This window comes from Lygodium microphyllum, chromosome 5 (genome assembly GCF_053477565.2).
Source record: "Lygodium microphyllum isolate KBCC chromosome 5, Lygodium_microphyllum_v1.1.10, whole genome shotgun sequence".
NCBI classification, from domain to species: domain Eukaryota; kingdom Viridiplantae; phylum Streptophyta; class Polypodiopsida; order Schizaeales; family Lygodiaceae; genus Lygodium; species Lygodium microphyllum.
In genome coordinates, this window is record NC_141139.1 from 22,110,372 (window position 1) to 22,127,411 (window position 17,040).

Below are 17,040 nucleotides of genomic sequence, written 5' to 3' on the forward strand. Positions count from 1 at the left end.
TGGGCGCATTGATTCTAGGCAGGTGTTTATGGGTGGATTTAATCTGGCACAAAACTTTGACACTTGTTGTGTCATATCCATTTGTGGCACGTACTTTAAGAGAGAGACAAACTTTGAATAGTATGCATCTAGGGATAGTCCAAGCTGCTTTAATTCATAAAATTTGTTCATCTTCTGTGTGTGGTAGGCAAGTGGCAGATATCTCCCTTGCATAGCTCTTTTAAGCTTCTCCCAAGTAACTGACCCTTCCAAGATCCCTTGGTCTCTGCACCATTGTTTTCACCAAAGTCTTGCTTCACCGGTAAGCTTTAGTTTGGCGAGCATAGCTTGGTTGGTGGGTGCAATACATGCTGCTTCGAAGTAATCCTCCATGGATTCAATCCAGACCTCAGCGTCAGTTTGGATGTTCGTTCCCTTGCCATCGAGTTCAGGTGGCTTGATTTGTTTGAGAAGTAACTTCTTCTCTTGAATTACAGCCGTATTTAGTGTAGGGGTCGGACTAGGAATCTGCACTTGGGGTTGCACCTGGGCAATAAGATTCTTTACGTTAAGAACTTGCTAAACGTTTCTCACATTACATTAATATGCCCAGTTCAGCTTTTAGCCAAGTGACCTAATCACTTAACTCCTTTACCAACACTTACGACCATGACAGACAGTGATAAAAATCTATTTCATTCATGTGGGCATAGCCCTTTCAAGTACATTTATTTTGGGAAGGTAGAACAAGCTGATTGGCACATCAGTTTGGGGAAAATAAGATTGTGTTACATTCGGCTACGGGAACTAAGTAATAATATGGAGAGGGGTCATGAATTTTCAAGAAATGATAGGTCATAGGAAGCTTGAGGTATCCCTTCCTTTGATACCCGTTCTTCTCATAACATCCCAGAACCTTGATTATGTTGGCAGGGATTATCCGAGTCACTTCCTTGTATACATACTTGTTCTGCTTGACCTTTCGACCTCCGACATGTAGGGTTGCATTTGCGTGAGCCTCGACAAAGACGAATAGCTTCACAATCTTTAAATCCTCCATCCACTTGATTCTCTTCAAGTTGGTCTGAAGGTATGCAAGTCGGTGGGCCGCTATGTAATATATTCCTAATTCACCTGTCCATCTCCGTTCCATGTACAGGGGTGAAGGATTGTAGATACGGTCTAGAATATTCATCATGCCTAGCCTCCGTCGATAATCCGAAGCACGCATTGCAGTCATAAACATAACCTGGAACACCAAGAATTTGTTCTATGCTTCTCTACTCTACAGGCCAGCATCCATAAGCAAGTAAGGAAATGTTTTTAACGGCAACATTGCTCTACTTCCCCTCATTAAGTTTCCTTCTAAATATTAGATTGTGTTGGTTCACTCTGATACCAACTGTAACATGTCCCCCTATCCACTTGTAGGACACATCTTAGCGGCCCATCGGGAAAAGAGTCTAGAAAGCACCGCTCGGCACTCCCAAGGAATGTCACGGGGCTTACGATCTAGGTATTCTCGAGTTTTCCACGAAGCGAAAGCATTCCGGCCATTCCCACTTAGGACAGACCTGTATCAGGGTTTTCCTAATGGTCAAGTTCCTAGAAGGTAGCTAGCGTCAAGCCCCAAACGAGCTACTTTGTGTAGAAACATCATGGTCAAAGCGGATTTATACTACACTTGGTTCAAGGAGAATGGAAAACGAGAGGGATACGAAGCTTGACCTCTCTGCCCGTAAGGCATACTCCCATTCCGTTCCCCTAAAAGAGCACAAATCAGAACTCTAGCTCTATAGATTCTAGGTCATTGTTACCTCGCTGTCAAATCCTTTGAGAAAAGTTCTCGGCTAATCGGGACCACCCTTCTGTAGCACAGACCCAGAGTCACGTCCACCGCACTTTCCTCGTGTTGCTTTAGTTATCTAATTATCTACCACATTTAGTTTGATAAGTAAAAAGAGCTTCATTAATTAACCAAATTAATCACTCGTTCCTTCACGTAACTTAAGCACTGACATAGAAAAACAATGTCAAGCAAGTTCCTTTTTCAACATTTGATCTTTATTTATCAGTCTTTGGAATACATCAAATAAAACTACCTGAAGGCTATTCCAGCAATCCTCAGGGATCACTATTCCAAGTTCCGCCCGTTGACTAGTATGCGGGCCTCAAGATCCCATCTCGAGTCATGTCAGCCTCTTGTGTAGGATCCGAAGGCAAGGGATTTATGGCCAGAGCCTCCCCTGGCACCCAAGCGTCCTCCTGCTCCAAGTAGCATCCACGAAGAGACCTCTCGTGGCGGGTTCGGTCCACATACCTAGTGTGGCAAACAACCCCCTTGGATAGGGTCAGGAAGACAGTCGAAGGTAACTGGTACTAAGCATTAGTTATTTTTCCTGAATTAGTTCCTTGAGCAAAGAAGTACAAATAGTGCACCTAAGTGTACAATCATGAGCATTCCAGCGGTCGTTTGTATGGCCAACTACTAAGGTGTGATTCCTTCTCCCCGAATGCTTCCAGCATTCGATCCTGGATCAATCGTGACTTGGCAAGATCCCAAGGGTTTTGCAAGCTGAGTTGCTTGTTTGCCCTCTTTCCTTAGGTTAGGGTTTATACCCTGTTGACCCAAATTGTCAATACCTTAGGTTTTCTTATATTAAGGTCAATAAATCCTACGCAACCTTGTCACCCTAACTTGGTTGGTCAACTGCTTTCTTGGCAAATTCGTAACTCTCCTAGCTTGGCAGATAAATCCCAAGGAAGAGTGATGTAGCAGGATAGCTACTCATCTTCTAGAAAATTAGACTTGCACTTAAAACTCACCAAACATGGTCTAAGAAGTTGCAATACTATTTTGTGATTTAGACACAAGACCAGGCGATGTTGCAGCTTGTTCCATGAGATAGGTGTCAAGACCTAACTTGTGGGATTATTTTTCTCATCACATGGTATTCCTTGGTCAAGAATACCTTTGATCAAGATGTAGGGTTTGGGAGTCCTATTGACTCAATCCAAATCCCTAACCCTACTAGGTTTGATAAACGATTTGGCCCTAGGGTCCCTAAATTCCTTGCGGGAGTCTAGCATTTGGTCAACCGATCCTTAGGGTGAGAACCCTAGATCATTCTTGCACGGTGATTAAATAATCCTAACATTTTGTGGATGTGGGTAGGACCTTTAAGATTGGAAGTATTAAATTGGCATTCCAAGTGCGATACTAGGCAGAATTTTATCATAGCTTAACCCTACCTAGCACATTGAGGTGATCGTCATATGCTAACTAATCATACCTTTATGATTCTCATGTAAGCTACTCAATTATACGCGAATTACTTAGTTGATCTAACCAACCCATGATAAAAGATGATATTCCCTTTTAAAGATGCAAATACTTTCTTCTAAATTGGCAAGTACTTTCCCCTAAAAGATGTAAGTAATTGCAATATAGGTGAGATGCATCATTCCATGCAATTTCGAGACCATAGACCTTTTTGCCTTTATGCAACTTCAAGGATCTACAGAGATCTTTCTTTTCGTTGCCCTATACTATAATGATTGACATTCAAAGCTAACTCTTATAAACCCTACGTTGATGCATTGAAATCAAAGCTTTAATATTTTTAATGAAGATGCATTCAAACTTTGATAAAAGAACTCCATGCATGAGCGAATGCCATGAGTCCATCATTGATTTAATCCTTCCTTTAGCACTTAACCCAACCTAGAATATAACTATCATTGCATGCAATTTTCAAAGTTCATAAATCCTTTCCATGCATTGCAACTATTCGGACATCATTTAATGATCGTCTATGATTATCTTCTACACGAGTCACAACCAGAAATTTATTTCATAAGTGCACTATGTGTCATAAACCCTGTCCTTTGCATAAAGCAGCAAGGACGTCTTTGCACAATTTCGTCTTTTAACTTATGCATCATACAATCAAAAATGCAACTACCCTTGACCACGGAAGTGCAAGTAAATGCAAATACTAGAAATGTAACTAAACTTTGTAGATCGAAAGAGTATATAAATTTCCCAATGCATTTAAACTTCCCTACGAGAATTAGAACATGCTTAATGAAACCTTTCCATGCGAGGTTAATTTTCAGAACCTGGGCATTCAACACCGGGGCATTGTCCACTCTCGTACTTTGGGTGGAAGCTCCCGCGTGTGCTCCTCTTGTATTTTGCTAAGGAGCCATTGATGCAGTAGATTTCGACTCCACGAATCTTCCTTGGATCCCTTACGCACTTCGAAGTTACTACTATCTGAGATTCTCCTCTTCCGTGCAGGAATAACGTGGGATGGGGAAGATGATGAGGATGACAACGATGAAGATGTTGTTGATGATGATGATGATGATGATGATGATGATGATGATGATGAAGGCGGCGGGGCAGCAATAGCCTAGTGACGCGGTGGCAGCAAGCGGACGGCGGTGGGCAGTACGATTGCCACGGCGGACAGCAACAGTACGGCCAATCAATCCCCCCCTCAAGCTTGTGGAGGGGGGGTTCATATAGGGTGAAGATGGGGGGGGGGGCCCACACAAGTGGCAGGGTGCATGCTTCCCCTCCCCATGCCCTTCCACCACTCAAGCTCATACTCCCTCTCCCTGCTATGCAATGGCTGAAGGGGAGGGAGTTTTTTTTTTAAATTGCAAATAATCCTTTATCCTTTTTCCCTTGGAGGGGTGTTCCCGAGGTGAGCTACGGCTTTTGAGCCACGGATTCTTATGCACAAAGCGGGCATGGTAATGATAATGCGCGAGGATGGAGCACTTAGCTCATGGTTTTTCTATAGCGGCATTTGAGATCCAGGACCTTGAGAGAATACCTTATCCAATGGAAAGATTACCCCGAAGAGGATGCCACTTGGATGGATGAAGGTACTCTCAACCAACAATACCCCCTGATTTTTCTTGAGATGAGGACATCTCGATTCCTCTAAGGGGGAGAGAATGTAATATTTTCGCAAGGAAATATTAACAACTCTTGATCCCGCGCATAAGCAATTTCGAGTGACCTCCCGCTACAGAAAAACCTTGGGCTAAGTGCTCCATTCTCGCACATTATCATTACCATGATTGTGTTGTGCATAAGAATCCATGGCTCAAAAGCTATAGTTCACTGCGGGAACACCCCTCCAAGGGAAAAAGGATAAAGGATTATTTACAAATTTTTTATTTTTTTAAAAACTCCCTCCCCTTCAGTGGTTGCATAGTGGGGAGAGGGAGTACGAGCTTGAGTGGTGGAAGGGCATGGGGAGGGGAAGCATGCATCCTGCCACTTGTGTGGCCACCCTCCCCCCGCCATCTTCACCCTATATGAACCCCCCCCTCCCCAAGCTTGAGGGGGGGATTGATTGGCTTTGCTGCTACTACCTGTCGTCGTCCGCCTACTATTGTCGCGCCACTAGGCTGCTGCCGCCCCACCGCGTTCATCATCATCATCATCATCATCATCATCATCATCATCTTCTTCTTCTTCTTCTTCTTCTTCTTCTTCTTCTTCTTCTTCTTCTTCTTCTTCTTCTTCTTCTTCTTCTTCTTCTTCTTCGTCATCATCCTCATCATCTTCCCCATCCCACGTCATCTCCCTGTGTTACAGAAGCTTGGAAGCTTCTATTGACGCTTCCATAGACATAGTTCACCACCAGTACGTCTCGGGTTTTTTCAAAACAGTATCTGTAAGGCCCAAATTCTTGCACGGAAGAGGAGAATCTCGGACAGTAGTAACCTCGAAGTGCGTAAAGGAGCCAAGGAAGATTCGTGGAGTCGAAATCTATTGCGTCAATGGCTCCTAAGCAAAAGACAAGAGGAGCAGACGTGGGAGCTTCCACCCAAATTACGAGAGTGGACAACGCCCTGGTGTTGAATGCCCAGGTTTCGAAAATTAACCCCGCATGGAAAGGTTGCATTAAGCATGTTCTAATTCTCATAGGGAAGTTTAAATGCATTGGGAAATTTATATACTCTTTTGATCTACAAAGTTTAGTTACATTTCGAGTATTTGAATTTACTTGCACTTCCGTGGTCAAGGGTAGTTGCATTTTTTATCGTATGATGCATAAGTTAAAAGATGGAATTGTGCAAAGGCATCCTTGCTGCTTTACGCAAAGGACAGGGTTTATGACACATAGTGCACTTATGAAATAAAATCCTGACTCATGTAGAAGATAATCGCAGACGATCATTAAATGATGTCTGAATAGTTGCAATGCATGGAAAGGATTTATGAACTTTGCAAATTGCATGGGATGATAGTTATATTCTAGGTTGGGTTAAGGGCTAAAGGAAGGATTAAATCAATGATGGACTCATAGTATTCGCTCATGCATGGAGCTCTTTTATCAAAGTTTGAATGCATCTTCATTAAAAATATTAAAGCTTTGATTTCAATGCATCAACGTAGGGTTTATAAGAGTTACCTCTAAATGTCAATCATTATAGTATAGGGCAAGGAAAAGAAACATCTCTGTAGATCCTTTAAGTTACATAAAGGCAAAAAGGTCTATGGTCTCAAAATTGCATGGAATGATGCATCTCACCTATCTTGCAGTTACTTACATCTTTTAGGGGAAAGTACTTGCCAATTTAGAAGAAAGTATTTGCATCTTTAAAAGGGATGATCATCTTAAATCGTGGGTTGGTTAGATCAACTAAGTAATTCACGTACAATTGAGTATAAAGGTATGATTAGTTAGCATATGACGATCACCTCAATGTGCTAGGTAGGGTTAAGCTATGATAAAATGCTGCCTAGCATCGTACTTGGAGTGCCGATTTAATATTTCTAATCTTAAAGGTCCTACCCACATCCACGAAATGTTAGGATTATTTAATCACTGTGCAAGAATAATCTAGGTTCTCACCCTAAGGATCAGTTGACCAAATGCTAGACTCCCGCAAGGAATTTAGGGACCCTAGGGCCAAATCGTTTATCAAACCTAGTAGGGTTAGGGATTTGGATTGAGTCAATAGGACTCCCAAACCCTACATCTTGATCAAAGGTATTCTTGACCAAGGAATACCGTGTGATGAGAAAAATAATCCCACAAGTTAGGTGTTGACACCTATCTCGTGCAACAAGCTGCAACGTCATATGGTCTTGTGTCTAAATCACAAAATAGTATTGCCACTCCTTAGACCAGGTTTGGCGAGTTCTAAGTGCAAGTCTAATTTTCTAGAGGATGAGTAGCCATCCTACTACATCATTCTTCCTTGGGACTTATCTGCCAAGCTAGGAGAGTTACGAATTTGCCAAGAAAGTAGTTGACCAACCAAGTTAGGGCGACGAGGTTGCCCATGGTTTATTGACCTTAATATAAGGAAACCTAAGGTATTGACAATTTGGGTCAACAAGGTATAAACCCTAACCCAAGGAAAGAGGGTAAATAAGCAATTCAGCTTACGAAACCCTTGGGATCTGGCCAAGTCGTGATTGATCCAAGATCAAATGTTGGAAGCATTCGGGGAGAAGGAATCACACCTTAGTAGTTGGCCGTACAAACGACCACTGGAATGCTCGTGATTATACACTTAGGTGCACTGTTTGTACTTCTTTGCTCAAGGAACTAATTTAGGAAAAATAACTAATGCTTCAGGTTGAAAGCCTAGAGGGAGAGGCAGTACCAATTACCTCCAATTGTTCGCATGACCCTATCCAAGGGGGTTGTTAGCCGTACCGGGACATGGACCGAACCGGTCGCGAGAGGCCTCTTCATGGGTGCTACTTGGAGTAGGAGGATGCTTGGGTGCCATGGGAGGCTCTGGCCATAAATCCCTTGCCTCTCCGGATCGTGCACAAGAGTCCAACGTGACTCGAGATGGGATCTCGAGGCCCGCATACTAGTCAACGGGCAGAACTTGGAATAGCGATCCTTGAGGATTTCTGGAATAGCCTTCGGGAAGGTTTATTTGATGTATTTCAAAGACTGATAAATAAAGATCAAATGTTGAAAAATGAACTTGCTTGACATTGTTTTTTTATGTCAGTGCTTAAGTTACGTGAAGCAACCAGTGATTAATTTGGTTAATTAAGGAAGCTGTTTTTACTTGTCAAACTAAATGCGATAGATAATTAGATAACTAAAGCAACCCGAGGAAAGTGAAGTGGACGTGACTCTAGGTCCATCCTATGGAAGGGTGGCCCCAGTTGGCTGGGAACTTTTCTCAAAGGATTTGACAGCGAGGTAACAATGACCTAGAATCTATAGAGCTAGAGTCCCGATTTGTGCTATTTTAGGGGAACGGAATGGGACTATGCCTTTATGGGCAGAGAGGTCAAGCTTCGCATCCCTCTCATTTCCCATTCTCCTTGAACCAAGTGCAATATAAATCTGCTTCGACCCTGATATTTCTGCGCAAAGTAGTTCGTCTGGGGCTCGACGCTAGCTACCTTCTAGGAACTTGACCATTAGGAAAACCCTGATCCTATGTGGGAACGCCCAGAATGCTTCCGGTTTCGTGGCCGATTCGGGAAGACCTAGATCACAAAACCTGTGACATTCCTTGGGAGTGTCGAGAGAGCGGCACTTTCTAGACTCTCTTCGCGATGGGGCTGCTAAGACGTGTCTTACAAGTGGACAGGGGGACACGTTACACAGAGATCTAGATTCTAGCAAACACAAACAATCCTTTCAAACATATATCAAATGATGCAATGACAATCACATGATCATGTAGCTCATAGCTTCCATAGTCAAGATAGACCTTATTCTAAGGTAACCTTACATTCTAATTAGGATTCTCCTCCCCATAAAGAAGTGTTGAGTACATCTCTTACAACATGTTAAGCAAGACATGAATTTACCGTTTGGGGGTAACTTACCCAACATAAGCGAATAATTTCCTTTAGAAAAAATAGTGCGAATGTAATTTAACGAGATGATTTACAAAACCCTTAAATAGACATTCACTTTTCATAACAAGTGTTAATTAACCTTAACCTTATCGCATTGACAATGTATTGAGTTATTTTATTAATCTCAAGTGTGCTCACTTCATGCAATATCCTCCTGCAACTCTTTTAATCATGATCTTATGAATTATAATCTTGATTAATCTAACTACAAATCATAGGTAGTAGTTAACCATTTATGCGTGTATTAACACACTCTCTAGATAAAATTGTCAATTTGTGTAAGTGAAAAATATGAAAGCTAATATTTATGTAAAAATTCAGCATAAACCTTATTATTCTATGTGGTGAAATAATAACCTAGTAATGAATAACCTGGTTTGGCATGACAACATTGGGAAGTTTGTATTTGTTTGCACTTGCGTTTGCCACACACAATGTTCCATTGGTAGTGGCAACTGCGACAACCTCAGACACTCTCATATCTATGGCAATACGCATTCCTTTACTTGTTGCGGTGCTTCCCGTGATCTTTCCACCTCATCACTTTGAAGACATCATCCGTGAGCATGTTTGAGAGATAGGGAAGGCATGTTGAGTGTTGAAATGACTTGTTTTTTGGCTGATTTTTGTTGTTTTTGAGAGCTGAATGGTTGATTTTATGGGATGATTGGTTGATTTGGAAGTGGATTGAGAGTGTTTTGGATGATATTGATTGTGTTTTGGAAGTTCATGATGTTTGTTGATGGTTCTGTGATGTTATGATAGGTTCTGAATGGTTCTGTATACCTTCTGTTTTGCTCTGTTTTGTTCTGATTGTCTTCTGTAAGGAGGGATGGAGTATTGATTGATGAAGAATGAGATATTGTGAAAGCTTAGTGAATGGTTTGTGAGAGTTTGAAATGGGTTGAGAATGAGTGATGTGGTTTTGATGACCTTCTGTAACCTTCTGTAGGTCTTCTGTAGAGCTTCTGCTTCTGTTCTGTTTCTGTTCTGTTCTGTACTGTAGCTGTTCTGGTACTGTTCTGTAGACTGTTCTGTATGCTTCTGTAAGTGTTCTGTGGAATGTATGTATGACTTTGGGGAAAGTTTTCTAGCCTTGGAAAGAGGTGAATACAAGTGCAAAAGAGTTGAAAGAAGTGGAAGAAGTAGCTGTTGAAGACTCAAGAGAAGACTAGAGTGAAGTGACAGTAGTGAGCTGTGAAGAGACACTGTAGTGGCTCTGGTGACTCTTCATATCAGACATACCTCTTGGGAGGGGTATCCACGACCTAAGAGTGATTATTGAGAGTAATTTTTGAGAGATTGTAGTGAGGATATGGTGTATTATTGATGGAGTGAGAGAGAGAGAGTCAGAGATAGCCAATTCTACTCAAACAGAGTGATTGCATATGAGAAATTGAGAGAGAAGACTATGAAGATATTGAAAATGAATACTATGTGATGTATTTCCATTCAAGATGGTGTACTTCTTTGCTTTCTTTGTTCTATTGATGGATTTTATGAAGATATTGAAAAATATGGGTGATTCTATTAAAAACCGTGGGAGATCTACATGACGCTGCATGAAGATTTGTTGTGCCTGGTGTTCTTTCCTTCATTGTGATTATATGAAATATGATAAACAAGCTTGTTGATGTTACAAGATAGATTTTCTTGCAAGAGAATTCCCTTTTCCTTGGTGTTCCTCTCGGGGCTCCAAGGCACAATAAATTCAAGATGGGAGAGTGTAAGAGAAGGTGGCTTAGTCAAAGACTGAGACTGGGGAATTGAGCTAACTCTCTCCCTCGTAGCCTCTCGAGGTAACTCCTCTCTCTCTCTCTCTCTCTCCCAGCCTCTTGGAGGGTATCCTTCTATCTCCCTCTCTCTACCTCCTTCTTGCAGCCTCTTGGAGTCTCCTTGTGCCTCTCTAAACTATCCCCATGCCTTTTATTTATAGCAAAATTAGAGAAGACGGGTTGTGGCTGAGAAGAAGAGCTCTTTATGGAGGGGATCTTAGCAAAATCAATTATGTGAAACTTCTAGGATGTAATCTAATGCTCAAATCACAAATCTAATGGTTCCATTGGCTCCAAAAGGAGGGTAAAATCTCAGGACATCTACTTATAAATCTTCCAAATCACTCCTTCTTCTTCTCCATGTTCAAAGTGTTGTTTGCTCCTTGTAAACTGCAATTGCGACATGTGCGATTTCGCCAATCCTTCTTTTTTTCATTAAATCTCCAAAATTGACTAAAAAAGTCACTTGCTTTTTTTACATGACACCCTATTCTAGAGATTTTCATAGCCTTTTAGGATATTTACAATAAATAATATCCAAAATATAGAAAATATACTAGTTTTGTCCAAAAATCTAGTATTTTTTCAGTATCCATACTATACACACTGACACTAATGACTAATATGGCTCATAACTCTCGTTCACATGGTAACTTCCATGATGGGTGGCTACAATCCTTGTCAATCCAAAAAAATGGGTTACGATCCTCGAGTTTTTTTTTAAATTGTTAGTTAGTTATTGACGTTAGTTAGTTTTTACTTTAATTAGTCTTTAGTTAGTAACCTTACTAGCTTACTAATTGGCAAAGTAACTTTCAAACTAACCAACTAACTTTTAATTGCATGGAAGTTTTACAATTTGTTAGGATTGAGAGATATCCCATACTCCTAGCATTGATCAAAGCATTGCTCCAAGTGTTCCCAATGCTAAAAAAGTAGATTGAAGATACATAAATCGTATAGATATACCTCAATGAAATTATGCATGTGGTTTTGCAATGTGGCCATCATGACTCGTTGAAAGATAGTAGGGGATTTGCAGAGCCCAAACGACATCACTCTCTTGGCATAAGTATCCCATTCTATTGTAAAATTTGTCTTAGATTAGTCTTTTTTTGCAATCTACAGTTCATTTTATCCACTAAAATCATCTAGCAAGGAATATAGTTCATTTTTTTCTTATGTATCTAACAATTGATTGGTGAACGAGATAGGAAATGATCCTTCTTCATTTTGGAATTCAACTTATGAAAATCCACACAGATATGTAGCTTTTTATTCTTCTTTGGTACAACCACAATGGGCAAAACCCATTTACTATAGGCCACTAAGTAGATGAATTTAACTTTTAAGAGTTTCAGCAACTATATCATCTTAACTAGGGCAGAATAATTGAAATTCATACATCTCTAACACTACCATATAGGCTTGGTATTAGACTCCAAGTCGATGTGATACTGACACACATTGGGATCAATCCTCTTCAAATCTTTGTAAGATTAAGCAAACACATCCAAGTTCTCCTTTAGCAAGTTACAAAGATTCAATAGCTCCTCTTCTGGAAGACTGCTACCCACTTTGAGATGTCATTATGTGCCATTTGCATCAATAATCTAAATCCTTTGGCATGTCCTTATCATGATCATCCTCTTCAAGTTTTAGGGATTCTTGCTCTTCATTGCTTTCATTGTCTTCATATTTAAATTCATTGTCTTCCTCTTGAGGCTCTATCTTTGTTTCTCTCTGGAGGCCCTATAAGAGAAGAAGATGCTTTTTGTTTCAACTTTAACTTCTGTCTTTGGCTCTATTTTTGGCCATGTGACAAAGGGAATAGTACATCCATGCTTCTATCTCACTATTAGAGTTGACTTTAGAAGTCATTCCTAGCTTACGTAGGAGGAGTTTATTCGTTGACAATGACTTGGCATCTTTCACAAGATGGCTTATAGTGCCCATTGTTAGAGATTGTGCCTTAGGTTTCTTTGAAAAAAATTTCTTGATAGCATCTTCTTTGGCTGATGTTCCATCTGTGCTTCATTGGAAGAGTCAGATGAGACTTCTATGGAGGTGGATCCATGTACTTTTTCCAAACTAAAGAGCTTCAACAAAGTGATGTTCCATTAGAGTTTGGCTTCACCACTAAGTATGTGAGCCAAAGTAATCTTGTCCTACAACAACTCTAATCTTGATATAAGGAATGATGCTTGAGGGCTTGATTTTGCTTTGATCTGCTAGTTTGATAAGCCATTGTGTCAGTTGCATGCCTTGTAAGCCCAAATCTTTCATCATCGCATCCATCATGATATTTAGTAAAGCGACTTCATCTATCAATGCACTTGCAATGAAGCATTCTTCTATCTAGACGCAAATCTTTGCTATGCTAGGATCTAAGAAGGCGTTGGCCACATCCACTTCTTTCACATTCTCTAGGGCCTTATTGGTTTTGGTAGCAATTGCAAGGTGGGAAATCCTTAGGCCATGTCTTCATATGAGAATGCTTTTAAACCTCTTTCTACAATTGGGAGACAACATCAATAGTTGCCGAAATCTTAAATTGTGATGGAAGATATCTAGGTATTTCACCAAGTTATACTCTTTTATGGGATCCACTGGTTTCTCCAAGTGGTTAGGAAATGGGACAATACTCACTTTGATTTTTCATCTTTTTTCAATTAGTGGTTGCATCACTACTTCTTCTATTTGTACATCCACCTCTTTCATCTCGGACTTCTAGTTCTTTGTCTTGGGATGCCTTTGTATTCTTCTTTGATAGCAAAGTTCTTTGCACTAAATTGTCATGTATTGTGGTATTATGTGGCTTTGTTGGGAGCTTGAACTTCACAGCTTTTTGTAGGTGAAACATTTTCTTTTGGAATAGTAGGTTCTCTTTTCTTGACTCATGTTATTTATTGTTATTGCCAATTCTACTAGATTGGAGGTAGGTTTTTGATTCATCTATTGACTATCTCTAGCATTAGCCCTTAAAAGGGTAGGTTTTTTATTCTTCTATTGACTATCTATATCATTAGCCTTGACATGGGTTGGTAGATAGGGATAATCTTTAGCAGTGTGGTCTTATCCTTTGCATCAACTAAAAAAGGGGCTTGTAATCCATGGATCTTCTAGGGTTTGTATAGATTGGGGAGATCTAACCCTTCTCTCCTCATCTATAGCATTCCATTTCATATCTATGTCCACCACCAGATTGTCTTCCTCTCTAACTTTGGGAGAAGAATCTCTTTGGATCAAAATTAGGACCAAAATCTTTAGGCTTTGGACCAATATCTTGGGTTGTCATCTTGGATTCTAGCAAGTTAGACCTTGCTTCTTCATATTTCTTCCTTTTTTCATGCATCTCTTTAGAGAGCAGATATCCTTTGTGTGGTTCTTTCTTAGGTAATAAGAACACACGACTTTAAGGATGGTTGGCTTTTAGGTACATTTAGTGGCTAAATGTCTTACTTGATGCCATTTTCCTAACCAAGTTTTGATAGCATGATATTTCTTCCTTCTCTTGCAATGTTTGATAGGCTGGCGGTATTTGCTTTTAGTGTATATAAACTATTTTGTAATCACATCCATCAACTCCTTCTTGATATTTGCAATTGAGTTGGACAAGTAATCCTTCATATTTTCTCATCTTGGAGCACTTGCAATAGTTTTTTAGAGGGTCTCTATAACCAATACATAGGTTGGTTGGGTTGATGCAAAGGAGTCTCTATTCTAATTATAATTCAAAGCTCTTGTTTGGACTATTAATTATTGATTCTAGCTGGTAGGGTTCCACTATTATTGGTGATTTGCCATTGGGAAAACTATTTGAGGACATTGTTATTGTGATTGGACCATCATTGGAGGCACTATCTATAGCTACCATGGATTTGATACATTGTACTACAACAATGTTGGTATCTATGGGTAGAGGTAGGGAACAGTCCCTAGGTCTGCATTTGGTGGATACACCATTCTTAGCATTGGAGAAGGCATGACTCCTCTTCCTAAGGTCATAAAAAATCTTGTTTTGTAATATTTTTGCAACGAAATATTAACGATTCTTGATCTCGCGTAAAAGTGGTTCAAAGTAATCTCCCACAACAAAAAAACCTTGGGCTAAGTGCTCCTTCCGCGTGCATCAACAAACACTAGCCCCACGTCATGTATAGGAAGCTGTGGCTCCAAATCCATAGTTCACCGCGGGAACACCCCTTCAAGGGAAAAAGGAAAAAGGGATAATTTTTGCAAAAAAAGTGTTATGTATTAACTCCCTCCCCTTCAACCGTTTCATGGCGGGGAGAGGGAGTATGAGCTTGAGTGGTGGAAGGGCATGGGGAGAGGAAGCATGCAACCCGCCACTTGTGTGGCTACCCCCCCAATCTTCACCCTATATGAACTACCCTCCCCAAGCTTGAGGGGGGGATTGATTGATCGTGTGCTGTCGTTGCTGCCGCCACCCTGGTCACGCCGCCAGGCTACCATCTTCATCATCGCCACCATCATCATCATCATTGTCATCACCTCCCTCATCGTCATCTTCACAATCATCTCCCCATCCACATCATCTTCCTACTTCTTCCAGAAGCTTGGAAGCTTCTATTGGAAGGTTCTAATTGAAGCCTCCATAGGCCTAGTTCACCCCGTGCCTCCGATTTTCTTAAAACTGTGTCTTGCAAGGCCCAATTTCTATGTAGGGAAGTAATCTCGGGCAGAAGTGACTTCGTAACGCATAAGAGAGCCAAGGGGAAGTTTGCTGAATCGAAATCTGTTGCGTCAATGGCTCTTAAGCAAAAGGCGAGAGGAGCACACACGCAGGAGCTTCCACCCAAAGTACGAGAGTGGACAACGCCCCGATAATGAATGCCCAGGTTCCGAAAATAGACCCGCATGGAATAGTTGCATAAAGCATGTTTTAATTCTAGTAGGGAAGTTTAAATGCATTGGGAAATTTATGTACTCATTCGATCTATAAAGTTTAGTTCCATGTTGTGTATTTGCAATTGCTTGCACTTCCGTAGTCAAGGGTAGTTGCAATTCTGAACGTATGAAGCATAAGTAAAAATACAAAATTGTGCAAAGGCATCCCTATTGCATTGCGCAAAGGACAAGACATATAACACATAATACACTTATGTAATAATTCCCTAGTTATGACTCATGTATAAGATAACTGTTAACCCCAACACAAAAAAAGCAAAAGAAAGCGGAAAAAACACAGGGCAAAGGCGGAAAAAAGGTAGCCCAACTGAAGAAAGAAGAGGAAAAAAGACCAAAATCGCAAGGGAAACCTTAAAAGTCCAAGGAAAATGCCGAAGGGGAAAGGCGCATTTTAAAATGGAAAAGGCACACCCTGAAATCTTGTAAAAGAGCGCCGGGCTCTCACCCATGCAATTTGTAAATGTAGCTAGGCGGTGGAAAGGAAGCTGGGAGGATAGATGGACAATGAGAAAAGGGGCCTAGGCTAATGGCTGGCCATCTAAAAAAAGGGGGGATGATCGCCCATGGAAAATAGGGCATGTATATAAAGTTAAAAAGTGAATGAGAAGCTCATTCTCGTGTGTGGCAGACAGCGTCTTCTTCTTCTCCTCTTGTTTCTTGCCTTCTTGCCTCCTTGCTTGTGCTTGAGAGAGGGATTGAGAGAGTGTGAGGGAGTGAGGGAGTGATCGTGTGAGGGTGAGGGATCTTGGAGAAGAAGCTCTCCATCTTCTCTCTTCATCTTCTCCTCCTCTCTTCTCTTCTCTTGTCTCGTACGTGGCTATGGAGGATGAAGCTCATGGGAGAGGAATTGAGGTTGCTTGAGCTTGGCTCAAGGATCGTGGAGCTGCAGGGGTGCAAGGGAGAGGAAGGTACTCGATCGAGCATCAAGGTAAGCTCACTACACCCGTAAGGTAGGCATTGTGCGATGGCTATGTGAGAGGTAGCCATGGCTGCTCGGTTCGAAACACTTGAGCAATAAGTGGTCGGTAGGTCTCGGGGTAGAGCTCGAAGGGCTCCCACATTTTGGTTCCATTGCCGGGACCTACGGAATCAAGCTTTGAGCGCCGCGTGCATCAGATCGAGCATGGAAGTAGGGTTTGTAGCCTGAACCAGTGCTCGCGATAACTAGGAGACTTAAGAGGTTTTAATCTGAGGAATAGGTAAGTATTTGGGTTTGTTGGAAGCATTAGATTAGGACTATTGTTCTGCATTTCTATTTTTCATATTGGCTGCACTAGATTGAGGTTAGATTAGGGTAAAACCAGAGAAAACAGAGGTTCTGGCTGATGCTAGAAACAGGAAGACAAGGGACCAGATTCAAGCTTCTGGGTGAAACAGGGACAGGGAACTGGCTATAAGGTGTTGCAGTGCTGGGAAAGAACCTTAAGAGGCCTGGGAGGCCAGGACAGACCTCATTTTCTTAGTTGGCTTTGTTTGTGT